This window comes from Phyllobates terribilis, unplaced genomic scaffold, assembly GCF_046119375.1.
Source record: "Phyllobates terribilis strain yellow unplaced genomic scaffold, ASM4611937v1 Scaffold_11__3_contigs__length_659146591, whole genome shotgun sequence".
In the NCBI taxonomy this organism is placed as follows: Eukaryota; Metazoa; Chordata; class Amphibia; order Anura; family Dendrobatidae; genus Phyllobates; species Phyllobates terribilis.
This window is the reverse complement of record NW_027362771.1, coordinates 574,654,244-574,669,916: the sequence shown is the minus strand read 5'-3', so window position 1 is coordinate 574,669,916 and position 15,673 is coordinate 574,654,244. Positions and strand designations below refer to the sequence as shown.

General features: G+C 45.9%; 5 non-coding genes across 5 annotated transcripts; all 5 read left to right on the top strand.

Annotated features, from left to right (window-relative positions):
* The first annotated feature begins 29 nt into the window (after positions 1-29).
* On the top strand, positions 30-169 carry LOC141168308 (U4 spliceosomal RNA). Its single transcript, XR_012252049.1, has one exon. It is a non-coding gene; the product is annotated as a U4 spliceosomal RNA (small nuclear RNA).
* Positions 170-8,425: 8,256 nt separating this feature from the next.
* On the top strand, positions 8,426-8,498 carry TRNAK-UUU (transfer RNA lysine (anticodon UUU)). The gene has a single exon. It is a non-coding gene; the product is annotated as a tRNA-Lys (tRNA).
* A 786-nt stretch (positions 8,499-9,284) lies between these two features.
* On the top strand, positions 9,285-9,424 carry LOC141168437 (U4 spliceosomal RNA). The gene has a single exon (XR_012252174.1). It is a non-coding gene; the product is annotated as a U4 spliceosomal RNA (small nuclear RNA).
* A 4,012-nt stretch (positions 9,425-13,436) lies between these two features.
* Positions 13,437-13,576, top strand: LOC141168082 (U4 spliceosomal RNA). The gene has a single exon (XR_012251835.1). It is a non-coding gene; the product is annotated as a U4 spliceosomal RNA (small nuclear RNA).
* A 2,024-nt stretch (positions 13,577-15,600) lies between these two features.
* On the top strand, positions 15,601-15,673 carry TRNAK-UUU (transfer RNA lysine (anticodon UUU)). The gene has a single exon. It is a non-coding gene; the product is annotated as a tRNA-Lys (tRNA).

Here is a 15,673-nt window from a genome sequence, read left to right as displayed (position 1 = left end):
GAGGCCGCAGCTCCTCACAGATGGCCTCCAGCTTTGCGCAGTGGCAGTATCATAGCCCATGAGTTTTATCCGAGGCGTGATTATTGCTAGTTGAAAACTTTTCACAATACTCCGCCATGATGACTTGAAATACAGTCAGCATGGCAATTTTTGACAGTCTCCCAGGAGACTGAATAGTTGGTTAATATTAAAAGAAGTGTTTATGGGAGATAATTACGTGTATACAGTTGTATTGGAGCCGTATGTTACATGTGTCGGGCTGAGAATTATAAGTGACATTTCACTTCCCTGAGGACAAGAGAATCAGCAAAGAAACGTGCGGGATCAATTACAGGATTACTATCTAGTCAGCTGCTTCCCCGGAGATTTCTCCATATGGAGTCATGTTTTAGTTGTTTTTATTATTATGTGGTCATGGTATGGCGGTAATAAAGTCATTGTTTGGTGTTTCTATATTTTCATGGTTTGGCGGTATTCAAAAACTGTTTGCTGTTATATTATGTTCATGGTATAGCGATATTCAGTCACTATGTGATACTATTATGTGTCTATGATACAGTGCTATTCATTCACTATTATTAGTTGTTATCATTATAAGTCCCTGATGGTGTCCTGTAATGGGGGCTCCTCAGGGGAGATGAATGTATATAAAGGGAATAGATTATGAAGCATTTGCTCCATGTGCTGCACAGCACTCTTGTCAGCACTCTGTCAGCATTCTGTCAGCACTCTGTCAGCACTCTATCAGCACTCTTGTCAGCACTCTTGTCAGCACTCTCAGCACTCTGTCAGCACTCTTGTCAGCATTCTGTCAGCATTCTGTCAGCACTCTGTCAGCACACTTGTCAGCACTCTGTCAGCATTCTGTCAGCACTCTGTCAGCACTCGGTCAGCACTCTTGTCAGCATTCTGTCAGCACTCTGTCAGCACTCTTGTCAGCACTCTTTCAGCACTCTTGTCAGCACTCTGTCAGCACTCTTGTCAGCATTCTGTCAGCACTCTGTCAGCATTCTGTCAGCACTCTTGTCAGCATTCTGTCAGCACTCTGTCAGCATTCTGTCAGCACTCTTGTCAGCATTCTGTCAGCACTCTTGTCAGCATTCTGTCAGCACTCTGTCAGCACTCTGTCAGCACTCTGTCAGCACTCTGTCATCACTATTGTCAGCACTCTGCCACATAAAGGGGCTGTGATACTGTTATATAATCTATTGCCTTTATACATTCATCTCCCCTGAGGAGTCTCCCGTTACAGGTTGATGAAATGCGTATGGAGGGTTTGTACAAGGACATTATTAGAGGGATAGGTCGCACTCGGGCACTGTCCTTGTCAGGACGGGGAGATATTGCATTGGGCACGACAGGGAATGTAGCTTTACCTGTCTGACTTTATTTCCCTTTTCTCCCTCCTGTGTGATGTTTTTGCTGATTGAAAACTTCTAATGGTAAGATCCAACTATTTTATAATTGAGGACAAGTTCACTTTGTCACTTTAATATCTGTATATGTCATTGTGAGATATTGGTACCCATATTTTAATCTTGAATATTAAAAGTGAGATTTTATTTACCAAATCTGATCCGGCTTACCCCTACTTAAATTCATTGGATTCTTGTACCCCTAGTGGGCTTTGCTAACCTGATAGCATCCTCCCACCACCACCAATTAATTAACCCTCCGTCAGGGGCATCTGATCTGACAGGCGCAGCTCACTCAGTTTCATTTCTCTATTTTCAGTGGTTTGTCTGGGAAACACCCTCCTCCCAGTACCTTCCTAACTTTAAAGGCTGTGTGAAACCTGAGAAGCCTCTTGTGCTGCAGAGCTTCAGGAGATCAGATATCAGCCCCTGAATGCGTCACACCTTTGACGGTTAGTATTTGCTGTTTTTATTCATCCCAATTGTTTTTTTAGCTTGTTTTATGAATAGCTAGTGCTAAATTTGTGGATTTGTCATAGAAGGTTTTGTTAGAAATAAGAGTGTGCTTCTCAGGCACATGGCGCCCTAACACATATTCTCTCTCTTGCTTCAGCTTTTCTTCTGAAATGGCGAGGAGAATATTTGACTTGTCAAATGCCCTTCATGTTGAGCAAGTGCAAAATATACTGCTTGATGATGATGAGACAGACCCCTTACAGCTAGAAGATTTAGGGGAAGAAAGTGACATTGATTCAGAAGATGATGTGGAAGAATGTCCAGATGTGTCTGATACAGATCAAGATGGAGAGAGTGCGGAGGATGCTCAAGACATAGAAACAAATTATTTGGGCAAAGATAAAACAACAAAATGGATAAAAAAGCCACCCCCTAAACGTTCTCACACACGCTCGCATAACATTTTGAGCCACCTTCCAGGTGTCATAGGAACTGCAAGGAATGGAATGCTAAAAATGAAATGGAATGCTGGAACTGTTTATTCACTGATGACATTCTGGTCACAATTGTGACATATACAAATCAGTACATGGACACCATAAGGGACAGTTTCATTAGAAAGCGAGATGTCAACCCTATTGATGTAATTGAACTGAGGGCGTTTATTGGTTTGCTATATCTTGCAGGCGCCTATAGGGCAAACCGACAGAGTTTGGAGGAGCTCTGGGGTAGAGATGGGGACGGCATTGAGAAATTTTCCTTGGTAATGAATAGAAAGAGATTCAAAATTATAATGCGGTGTCCTCGTTTTGACGACAGAAGTACCAGAACTGAGCGAAAAAAATTCGGGAGATATTTGAAAAATTTGTCCAAACCTGTCAAAAAAGCTATTGTCTAGGTCAAAATGTCACTATTGATGAAATGCTCCCGGGATTTCGTGGTAGATGTGGCTTTCGGCAATATATCCCATCTAAACCAAACAAATATGGGCTAAAAAATGTTTCCCTTGCTGACTCCAGGATTACTTCTACCTACAATATGGAAGTTTATGCGGGGAAACAGCCAGCAGGTCCATATTGTGTAAGCAACACACCGAGTGAGGTGGGAAAGCGAATGGCTGAGCCTTTGTATGGTTCGGGGAGGAATATAACTGCAGATAACTGGTTTACTGATGTGGGTTTGATTGATTTTTTGAAATCCAAAAATATATCATATGTGGGTGCTGTGCGAAAAAATAAAACACAATTGCCGCCACAGTTTATCAATGTGAAAGGGAGAGAACAATACCACAGTATGTTTGGATTTAGTGATGGGAAAGTTTTAGTGTCCTATGTCCCACGCAAGAACTAAAATGTTATTCTTGTATCCTCTCTTCATGATGATGATGATGATGTGATCGATCCTCGGTCTGAAGCACAAAATAAGCCGGAAATGATAACGTTTTACAACGAAACCAAGGGTGGTGTAGACCCTGCAGATCAGATGTGTGCTACTCTCAGCGTGTGTAGAAATGCCAGGCGCTGGCCAATGGTAATTTTTTTCACTATGCTAAATGAGGCAGGAATAAATTCTCTCGTTATTTACATAGGAAACCAGCTGGGATCACAGCGTAGAAGACTCTATCTAAATCATTGGCTCATGAACTGGTCATTGCAGAGCTTCGCAGAAGAAGTGTGAAAACAATTGGAATACCCTCTAGCATGCAAATGCGGCTGAGAAAATTTCGCACAGAACATGAACGCGAAGAATCACCAGCTCCCCCACCACCCAAAAGGCAGAGATGCAACACCTGCACAGGACTCAGGAGACTCTCAAATTATGCATGGAAAAATTGCAAAAATGCTATTTGCCTGTCTCATGCAGAAATGATCTGCAAATCATGCTCATTGCTCTGCAAGTGTACTTTTACAGGTGAACCGCTAACATCTGATAGTAACTGATTTTGAGTACAGTACTATTTCAGCAACCTTATAATTTATTTTGCTTATCTAAATTTTATGTTTACTAATAGTTTTTGAAGAAAACTGTCGGGTTTGTTTTGCAAGTAGCAAAATGTGTGCACTTTGAAACATATTACTTTTCTGGTTAGTAAACATTTTTTTTTCCACCTGATTATGTGGATTCTCATTTATTACATTCCTATTAAGGTAACTGATCACTTTTAGAGCATTGAAATTTAAAAAAAAGGAAAATATAGCCAATTTTCTAGCCTGTGCCCCTAAACTCGTTATGAAACATATTGCCCCTGACGGAGGGTTAAAAGTCCCTTATGGCATTCTCCACTCAACCCCTCCAATCAGGGGTGGATTAAGAGTAGCAAGGGCCCCGGGCAGTTTAGAAGGCGCGGGCCCCCCCCACCTGATTTATCACGTGACATGTCACATGATCCCCTGTGATCTATCACGTGATAGTTCACGGGAAATTAATTTGGCACAATATTAATTGTGCTGCCTCATCTGAGAGCAGAACAATATAGGGGCAGATACCCTGATTCCAGCGATGTGTCACTTTTTCAGCTGCTTGTTGTCATTTTGAGAAAATCACCGTTTTATCTGCTGCAGATCTAGCAGCTCTCTGAATGCTGCGCTCTGTATAGCCCCGCCCACACCACTGATTGGCAGCTTTCTGCCCATGCTCAGTGTACACAGAAATCTACTGATCAGTGATGGGGGTGGGGTCCTACAGAACTTACTAGTCATCTAGTGATAATTACATTCTGCCAAATCATTGATTTTATCAAAACAACACTAAGCAGCCCAGTAAGTGACACATTACTGGAATCAGTGCCTCTAACCCTACATTATGCTGCTCTCAGATTAGGTGGCAAAAACCTGATGACAGATTCCCTTTAAAGGAGCTGTAAACACAAAAAAAGTTTGTATTAAGAAAATACAAGCCATTTGTGAAATTAACTTTTTTTCATTGTTAATTCACATTAGACTGTATCTTCAACACTTTTGTCAGCAGGTCTTATTACAGACTCTGAATAGGGCAGCTCTCTCCCTCTCCCTCAGCAGAAAGTCACAGCATGGTTAAAAAACGGGATCTTTTATGATTTTCTCATAATAAATAAATAAATAAATAAAAAAGGACATGCAAGTCCTCCAAACTATTTTCCATTTCTCTATAGGGGAGGTCCTAAATCTTTCTTGTTCTTTAGTTGATCACATGTCAAAAAGGCAAAGCATTTACTATGAACTCGCTTAAAAAAATATACACTTGGAGAGTAATATCATCATCTGCATGTAAATATTCCTTGACTCTAAGGGCTCGCTCACACTGTCGTATAACATGGCCGAATGCTATGTGATGTTTTATCGGATAGGACTCGGCCCTATGTTATACTATGGGAAAGTGCAGATCTGCTATTATTGGCATGAGAAAATAATCTCATTCGATATTCGGACCATGTGCACCCATACAAGTCTATGGGCGCACGTAAAACATTGGACTGCACTCGGATGTCATCCAAGTGCAGTCCGGTGAACACTCACAGAGACTATGGAGAAGATGGAGAAATTAAGTTATCCATATCTGTGCTGCGAGAGAATCGGATCACACTCAGTTGAAGCTCTGACAGAGTTTGAGCCGAGTGTCATTAGCATAATTGGCCCTATTCTCTTGCATGAGAGAATATATGGCTTAGTGAGTGGACCCTAAAACTGAATAGTAGTGACGGACAGGCACCTCACAAGCGGGATCCATGTAGCTCTCAGATGTCATGTAGGTAGGGCTTCATTCCATGGGGTAGGGCTTAATTTCAAGGTATATAAAAAAATGGACTTCAAATAAAAATTAAATGAACACAAAAAGCACTAATTGAATTATTTTTTTCGTATTTATGTTTGCAGCCCCTTTAAAAACCCTTTGAGGACCAAGGCACATATATGTCCCATAGTTTTAAACTGGAAAAAAATTTGATTGAATAAAATTTAAGGTCCTCGAAGGTTTAAGTAGGTCATAAATTCATATGAATACTTGCTCATACAATTGCACATGCCAAAAGATGAAGAAGAACAGAATCAAAAATATGACATTAAGTGGAGCACTTACAGGTATTCAAGGTGAAAGAGACCAGCAAAGGCATCGTCTCGAATGACAGTAAATGAGTTAGAATTCAGCAAGCTGAAAATGAAGACAGCAGGTTAGAAGCGAACCAGACTTTATGGTGCTCAGAATTAGTCAAGCAGAATTTATTGACTGCTCTTGCAAAGCACTGAGACTCCCGCTGTGTATAGATGGTGCCGTGCGGCCTCCCGCTGTGTATAGATAGCGCCGTGCGGCCTCCCGCTGTGTATAGATGGCACCGTATAGATGGCTATGTGCGGCCTCCTGCTGAGTATACGTGTATAGATGGCTACGTGCGGCCTCCTGCTGTGTATACATGGCACCGTATAGATGGCTATGTGCGGCCTCCTGCTGAGTATACGTGTATAGATGGCTACGTGCAGCCTCCTGCTGTGTATGGATGGTGCCGTGCGGCCTCCCGCTGTGTATAGATGGCTACGTGCGGCCTCCCGCTGTGTATAGATGGCGCCGTGCGGCCTCCTGCTGTGTATAGATGGTACCGTGCGGCCTCCCGCTGTGTATAGATGGCGCCGTGTGGCCTCCCGTTGTGTATAGATGGCACCGTATAGATGGCTACGTGCGGCCTCCTGCTGAGTATACGTGTATAGATGGCTACGTGCGGCCTCCTGCTGAGTATAGATGCCGCACGGCGTTCCCCCCAGAGACAGCAGGAGGCCGCACAGCGCCATCTATACTCAGTGGGAGGCCGCACGTAGCCATCTATACACAGCAGGAGGCCGCACGGCGACATCTATACTCAGCGGGGGGGCGCACGTAGCCATCTATACACAGCGGGGGGCGCACGTAGCCATCTATAATGAATATCTGAGAAGAGCCCTAGAGAAGCAAGAACATTGGAAAACCAAGAGGTGGTGGTCTCAAGTCAGGTGTAGTGTTCAACAGGGCAAGACTTTCTAACCTGCCCACACACACACACACACACACACCTACACACACACACACCTGCCCACACAGACACACACACACACCTGCCCACACAGACACACACACCTGCCCCCCCCACACACACATCTGCCCACACACACACCTACCCCCACACAGACACACACACCTGCCCACACACCTACACACCTGCCCACACACACCTGCCCACACAGACACACACACACACCTGCCCACACAGACACACACACACACCTACACACCTGTCCACACACACACACACCTGCCCACACACACCTGCCTACACACACACACACCTGCCCACACACACACACACACCTGCCCACACACACACACACACACATACCTGCCCACACACACACACACCTGCCCACACACACACACACACACACCTGCCCACACACACACACACCAGCCCACACACACACACACCTGCCCACACACACACCTGCCCCCACACACACACACACACACACACACACCTGCCCACACACACACCTGCCCACACAGACACACACACACACCTGCCCACACACACACACACCTGCCCACACACACACCTGCCCACACAGACACACCTGCCCCCCCCCACACACGCACACACACCTGCCCACACAGACACACCTGCCCACACAGACACACCTGCCCACACACACATCTGCCCACACACACACACTCACCATCCCCCGGCTCCATTCCTCCTGCCTGCTCTCTCTCCGCTCCGGTGGTAAGTAGCAGTACAGGCCGGGCGCGCACTGCGTGACGTCACAGCTAGGAGACACGGCCGCGCACAGAGCCGTGTCTCCTAGCAGTGACGCGGCTGGGCCAGCACAGGGAAGTTAACTGCTTGCAGTGCTGGCCCGGCCGATGAAGAAGTAGCGGCGGTCGCTGCTGGGGGAGCGGTCCGGGGCCCCCCCTCCCGCCACTGTATGTGCCGCGGCGGCCCGCACATATAATGAGGGCAATCCGGCATTAGACACACCGCCCGGAGCCGCGGGCCCCTTGCAGGCTCGGTGCCCCGGGCGGTCGCCCGGATTGCCCTCATTATAATCCGCCTATGCCTCCAATTCATCATAAGTCCCTGATAACAGACTCCCTGACAGCAATTCATTGAAAAGTCCCTGTATAGTGTTCTCTTCCACCCCTAGTTCATAATATGTCCTTGATAGCGTCCTCCTCCTGTTAGTGTCTTCCCCCACAACCCAATTCATAATAAGTCCCTTATAGCCTCCTTCCCCACCCTCTGGTTTACTATAAGCCTCTGTATAGCATCCTCCCCAATCCCCCAATTAATTATAAATCCTTGATATCATCCTCCCCTACCCCCAGTTCATTACAAGTCCCTGATGACGTCCTCCCTCCAATTCAATCGTTGCCTCTTATGGGATCATCTCTGCATTGCTGGACAGGTCTGGAATACTGAAGAGACGGTTCCCTTCCAGGACGTAGAAACCAATGGACAGAACGTATAGTGGTGAGTGGTGATAGTCTGTAAAAAGAAAGGAGGAGCAGACGGCCGATAATACAGGAGAAAGTCATTGTGTCAGAGATCATGTACAGAAGCCCGGATAGCTCAGTCGGTAGAGCATCAGACTTTTAATCTGAGGGTCCAGGGTTCAAGTCCCTGTTCAGGCGGAAGCTTTCAATAAAGATGAAACCAATAAACGCTATTTCTAAAGGATATAAGAGACCTAGGGAAGGACAAATGATGGCGACTGTTCAGGAAAATATCACGGTTGCTGTTCTTTGATTTCAGTTAGTTTTGGGTGGTGACCATGTTTTCCTTAGCTGCTCTCTTGTCGCCAACAACAGGCGATCACTGATAATGTAATGTACTAGAACATAAGTGAGGGCTCGTTACATATTCCACGTAGTAGGAACTTGTGGACAGTCAGTATAGAGGAACTATGTGGCGGTATTCAGTCCCTATTTGGTGTTATTATGTGTTCCTGGTATGACGGTAATGAGTCACTATTTAGTATTATAATGTGCTCATGGTATGGCGGTATACAGTCTTTATTTGGTGTTATTATGTGGTCCTGGTATGGCGGTATTTAATCACTATTTGTTATTATATGGTCACAGCATGACAGTATTGCTTCTCAGCTGCTCTAGCGCCATCATCAGGAAGTCCTTGGTAATGCAATCCTGTAACACATAAGTGAAGGTTCCCCCAGGACGCAGGAGCAGACAGTCTGTATAGCAGGAGGTGGTGACACTATGGTCAGATGGAGGATGAACCCCCTCCCCTCCTCCAGTCTGGGGGGCTTTTCTTTCTTCCATTACAGACTTAGGGGAGGGGTTTATTAGCATATCCACTCCCAGAATCCTTTGCTCCCACAGCCCCCTAATGACTTTGTCTCTCCTCAGTGTAGACAGAGCCCCAGATCCGGAGGCCGCAGCTCCTCACAGATGGCCTCCAGCTTTGCGCAGTGGTAGTATCATAGCCCATGAGGTTTATCCGAGGCGTGATTATTGGTAGTTGAAAACTTTTCCCAATACCCCGCCATGAGGGCTCGTAATACAGTCAGCATGGCAATTTTTGACAGTCTTCCAGGAGACTGAATAGGTGGTTAATAGTAGAAAAAGAGTTATTCCGGTTTTACTGGAATAATTCTATATACAGTTGTAATGGACTTGAATGTGTAGGGCTGAGAATTATATGTAAAGTTGTACTTCCATAAGGTTAAGGGCGTACATAGAAATCATAGCGCCCCACAGAAGAAGTTATAATTCCCACCCCCAAAAAAAAGTAATAATAGTCGGGGGTGCAGAAGAGCAGATCTCACAACCTTCCAGCCTTTACTTAGCAATTTTCCTACTGGTGAAGTCCCAGATTCCTCTCTCATTGTCCCCATAAAGTATGATGCCAACAAAAGTGCCCCCCAAACACAGTATGATACCCCCATGGTGAATGCCTCCACATGCGCAGTAAAATGACCCTACTGTACCCCACTTCAACTCCCAAGGCAACATATGGTGACCCTAACACAGTATGATCCCCCAAGTGTGACCCCCACACAGCCCTACATACAGTATAATGGCCCCACACTTCTCCCCACTGTATAATGGCCCGCACTAGCCCTCCAAACAGTAAGATGGCCCCCACACAAACCTTCACACTGTATAATTGCTTGCATACAGTATAATGGACCCCCACATAGCCTTCCATATAGTATAATGCGTCCCCCATAACTCTCCATATAGTATTATGCATTCCCCATGATCCTCCATAAAATATAGTGCACTCCCCATGGTCCTCCATACAATATAATGCACCCCCATGGTCCTACATACAAATTAATGCACCCCCATGGTCCTCCATACAGCCATACAGAATAATGTACCCCCATGGTCCTCCATACAGTATAATGATCCCCAGGGCCGGCTCGAAAGCGTCTCAGTGGGCCCCTTTAACACATACCACGATTCATGATGCACAGATAAGGTAGAGGAATGTAGATATAATACAATGCAAAGATTTCACTCAATTCTTACATTACATGACTGATATCTATTGTAAATTCTACAATATCTCAGAAACCAACGAATGCTTGCAGCGCACAGTGCAGACTGGACAGTATAGTCCTCCATACAGTATTATGGGCCCTATATAGTCCTCCATACAATATTATGGGCCCCACATAGTCCTCCATACAGTATATGAGCCCCATATAGTCCTCGATACAGTATTATGAGACCCATATAATGCTCCATACAGTATTATGAGACCCATATAATGCTCCATGCAGAAAAATGGCCCCATATGATGCTCCATGCAGAATACTGGGCCCCATATAATGCGCCATGCAGAATGGGCCCCATATAATGCTCCATGCAGGCTGGGCCCCATCTAATGCTCCATGCAGGCTGGGCCCCACATAATGCTCCATGCCGGCTGGGACCCCTTACAATGCTCCATGCCCCTATTAAATGAAAAAAATAAAATACTCACCTCACCTCATCTCTCCTGCTGCTGCTGCCGCTACTCTACTCCGGACTCCTCAGCGTTGCATTCTTCCCGCTCTCTGCGCTGTGACTGCTCAGGAGAGGGCGCGCTGGAAAGACGTCATCGCGCCATCTGACCTGAGACATCACAGTCAGGAGAAGCGGAAGATACAGGATCTGCGGAGGAATGGGGAGAAGTAAGTATTGTGCTGGGGCCCTGAGCAAGCGGGTGGGGGGAGGGCAGTTGCAGGCGCTGGCATCAGACTCCCCGCCCACAGGCCTCATAGCGCGCCAGGGTGCCTGATGGCGAGTGGCCCCCGCACTTGCCCGAGTGCGCCACGTGCTGACGCCAGGCCTGATGCACCCCTATGGTCCTCCATAAAGTACAATGCACCCCCCATGGCCCTCCACACAATATAATACACCCACCGTGATCCTCCAAACAGTATAATGCACCCCCATGGTCCTTCCCACAATATAATGCGCCCCACATGGTCCTCCATGCAGTAATATGCACCCCCATGGTTCTCCGTACAGTAGTATGCACCCCCATGATCCTCCATACAGTAGTATGCACCCCCATGGTTCTCCATACAGTAGTATATACCCCCATGATACTCCATACAGTAGAATGCACTCCCATGGTCCTCCATACAGTAGTATGCACCCCCATGATCCTCCATACAGTAGTATGCACCCCCATTGTTCTCCATATAGTAGTATGCACCCCCATGATCCTCCATACAGTAGTATGCACTCCCATGGTCCTCCATACAGTAGTATGCACCCCCATAATCCTCCATACAGTAAAATGCACCCTCATGATACTCCATACAGTAGTATGTACCCCCTTGATTCTCCATACAGTAGTATGCACCGCCATGATCCTCCATACAATAGAATGCTCCCCCATTATCCTCCATACAGCAGTATGCACCCCAATGGTCCTCCATACAGTAGAATGCACCCCATGATCCTCCATACAGTATAATGTGCCCCCATGGTCCTCCATACAGCATAATGTACCCCCATGGTACGCCATACAATATAATGCATCCCCATGATCCTACATACAGTAGTATGCGCCATCATGTTACTCCATACGGTACTATGCACCCCCATGATCCTCCATACAGTATAATGCACCCCCATGGTCCTACATACAGTATATTGCACTCCTCATACTGTATTATGGCCACCGGTCACTGATTTAAAAAAAAAATACAGTACTCACCTCTCCTGGTTCCACCTGATGCTCCGATCTCCTCAGCGTGCGGTGGGAAGCGCCGGACATCAAGGAGCAGCGGGCGCCCTGTAATTACGTCATCGTGCCCGCTGTTCTGACACGTCAGACACCAAGCAAGAATGATGGGGGTGGAAATGTCTGCTGACGCTCCCTCCACCATTATCATTGCTTGCACTAGGTCCCCCCTCCGGCCATCAGCAAGTCAGTAGACGCTTCCACCCCCATTATTCTGTGTGGGCGGGCAGTATTGGTGCTAACGGGCAGAGACGGGGCACAGTGCGGTGAGGGCCTGCTGCAGTGAAGGGCTGTTGCGGCCCCATGGCTCAAGGGGCCCCATAGCAGTGGTGTGGCCTGCCGCCATTGGCAATACGCCAGTGCCTAAGGCCAAAAGATTAAGCAAAGAAATATGAAGAATCAATTACAGAATTAATATCTTGTCAGCTGCTTCTCTGGAGATTACTCCAAATAGAGTCATGTTATGGTTTTGGGGTGCTATTATATGGTCATGTTATGGCGGTGTTACAGTCACTATTTGCTTTTGTGTGTTCATAGTATAGTGGTATTATTCAGTCACTATTTGGTATTATTGGGTGTTTATAGTACAGTCACTATTTTTTAGTTTTTTTTCATTATAAGCTTCTGGTAACAGCCTCCCCGACCCCCAATTCATCAAAGTCCCTGTTTAGTGTTCTCTTCCACCCCTATTTCATAACATGTCATTGATAGCGTCCCCTCCCACCCCCAGTTCATTATGAGACCCTCTTAGTATCTTTCCCCACATCAGAATTTTCCTAATTTCTGCATAAATTTGACCTAAAACGACATCAGCTTTTCACAAGTGGATGAAGAACCAAATCAAATGAGTCCAAAACATTAAACTTTTACACTTTTTTTTAAAGAAAATAATCCAATCTCACATGTATGTGAGTGACAAAAGTATGTGAACCTTTAAGGTTAGCAGATAATTTGAAGGTAGGATCGATAGGGAGGGTTAATATATGGCGGTATTTAATCACTATTTGTTATTATATGGTCACAGCATGACAGTATTGCTTCTCAGCTGCTCTTCTTGCGCCATCATCAGGAAGTCCCTGGTAATGCAATCCTCTAACACATAAGTGAAGGTTCCCCCAGGACGCAGGAGCAGACAGTCTGTATAGCAGGAGGTGGTGACACTATGGTCAGATGAAGGATGAACCCTCTCCCCTCCCCCAGCCTGGGGGGCTTTTCTTTTTTCCATTACAGACTTAGGGGAGGGGTGTAATTAGCATATCCACTCCCAGAATCCTTTGCTCCCACAGCCCCCTAATGACTTTGTCTCTCCTCAGTGTAGACAGAGCCCCAGATCCGGAGGCCGCAGCTCCTCACAGATGGCCTCCAGCTTTGCGCAGTGGCAGTATCATAGCCCATGAGGTTTATCCGAGGCGTGATTATTGCTAGTTGAAAACTTTTCCCAATACCCCGCCATGAGGGCTCGTAATACAGTCAGCATGGCAATTTTTGACGGTCTCCCAGGAGACTGAATAATAGAGTTAGTATTAAAAGAAGTGCTAATAGGAGATAGTTACGTGTATACAGTTGTATTGGAGCCGTATGTTACATGTGTCGGGCTGAGAATTATAAGTGACATTTCACTTCCCTGAGGACAAGAGAATCAGCAAAGAAACGTGCGGGATCAATTACAGGATTACTATCTAGTCAGCTGCTTCCCCGGAGATTTCTCCATATGGAGTCATGCTTTAGTTGTTTTTATTATTATGTGGTCATGGTATGGCGGTAATAAAGTCATTGTTTGGTGTTTCTATATTTTCATGGTTTGGCGGTATTCAAAAACTGTTTGCTGTTATATTATGTTCATGGTATAGCGATATTCAGTCACTATGTGATACTATTATGTGTCTATGATACAGTGCCATTCATTCACTATTATTAGTTGTTATCATTATAAGTCCCTGATGGTGTCCTGTAATGGGGGCTCCTCAGGGGAGATGAATGTATATAAAGGGAATAGATTATGAAGCATTTGCTCCATGTGCTGCACAGCACTCTTGTCAGCTCTCTGTCAGCATTCTGTCAGCACTCTTGTCAGCATTCTGTCAGCACTCTTGTCAGCATTCTGTCAGCACTCTTGTCAGCGCTGTCAGCATTCTGTCAGCACTCTTGTCAGCACTCTTGTCAGCACTCTGTCAGCAATCTGTCAGCACTCAGTCAGCACTCAGTCAGCACTATTGTCAGCATTCTGTCAGCACTCTGTCAGCGCTGTCAGCACTCTGTCAGCACTCTGTCAGCGCTGTCAGCACTCTGTCAGCACTCTTGTCAGTACTCTGTCAGCACTCTGTCAGCACTCTTGTCAGCATTCTGTCAGCACTCTGTCAGCACTCTGCTATTGTCAGCACTCTTGTCAGCATTCTGTCAGCACTCTGTCAGCATTCTGTCAGCACTCTGTCAGCACTCTGCTATTGTCAGCACTCTGTCAGCACTCTGCTATTGTCAGCACTCTGTCAGCACTCTGCCACATAAAGGGGCTGTGATACTGTTACATAATCTATTGCCTTTATATACATTCTTCTCCCCTGAGGAGTCTCCCTTTACAGGTTGATGAAATGCGTATGGAGGGTTTGTACAAGGACATTATTAGAGGGATAGGTCGCACTCGGGCACTGTCCTTGTCAGGACGGGGAGATATTGCATTGGGCACGACAGGGAACGTAGCTTTACCTGTCTGACTTTATTTCCCTTTTCTCCCTCCTGTGTGATGTTTTTGCTGATTGAAAACTTCTAATGGTAAGATCCAACTATTTTATAATTGAGGACAAGTTCACTTTGTCACTTTAATATCTGTATATGTCATTGTGAGATATTGGTACCCATATTTTAATCTTGAATATTAAAAGTGAGATTTTATTTACCAAATCTGATCCGGCTTACCCCTACTTAAATTCATTGGATTCTTGTACCCCTAGTGGGCTTTGCTAACCTGATAACATCCTCCCACCACCACAAATTAATTGAAAGTCCCTTATGGCATTCTCCACCCAACCCCTCCAATTCATCATAAGTCCCTGATAACAGACTCCCCGACCGCAATGCATTGAAAAGTCCCTGTATAGTGTTCTCTTCCACCCCTAGTTCATAATATGTCCTTGATAGCGTCCTCCTCCTGTTAGTGTCTTCCCCCACAACCCAATTCATAATAAGTCCCTTATAGCCTCCTTCCCCACCCTCTGGTTTACTATAAGCCTCTGTATAGCATCCTCCCCAATCCCCCAATTAATTATAAATCCTTGATATCATCCTCCCCTACCCCCAGTTCATTACAAGTCCCTGATGACGTCCTCCCTCCAATTCAATCGTTGCCTCTTATGGGATCATCTCTGCATTGCTGGACAGGTCTGGAATACAGAAGAGACGGTTCCCTTCCAGGACGTAGAAACCAATGGACAGAACGTATAGTGGTGAGTGGTGATAGTCTGTAACCAGAAAGGAGGAGCAGACGGCCGATAATACAGGAGAAAGTCATTGTGTCAGTGATCATGTACAGAAGCCCGGATAGCTCAGTCGGTAGAGCATCAGACTTTTAATCTGAGGGTCCAGGGTTCAAGTCCCTGTTCGGGCG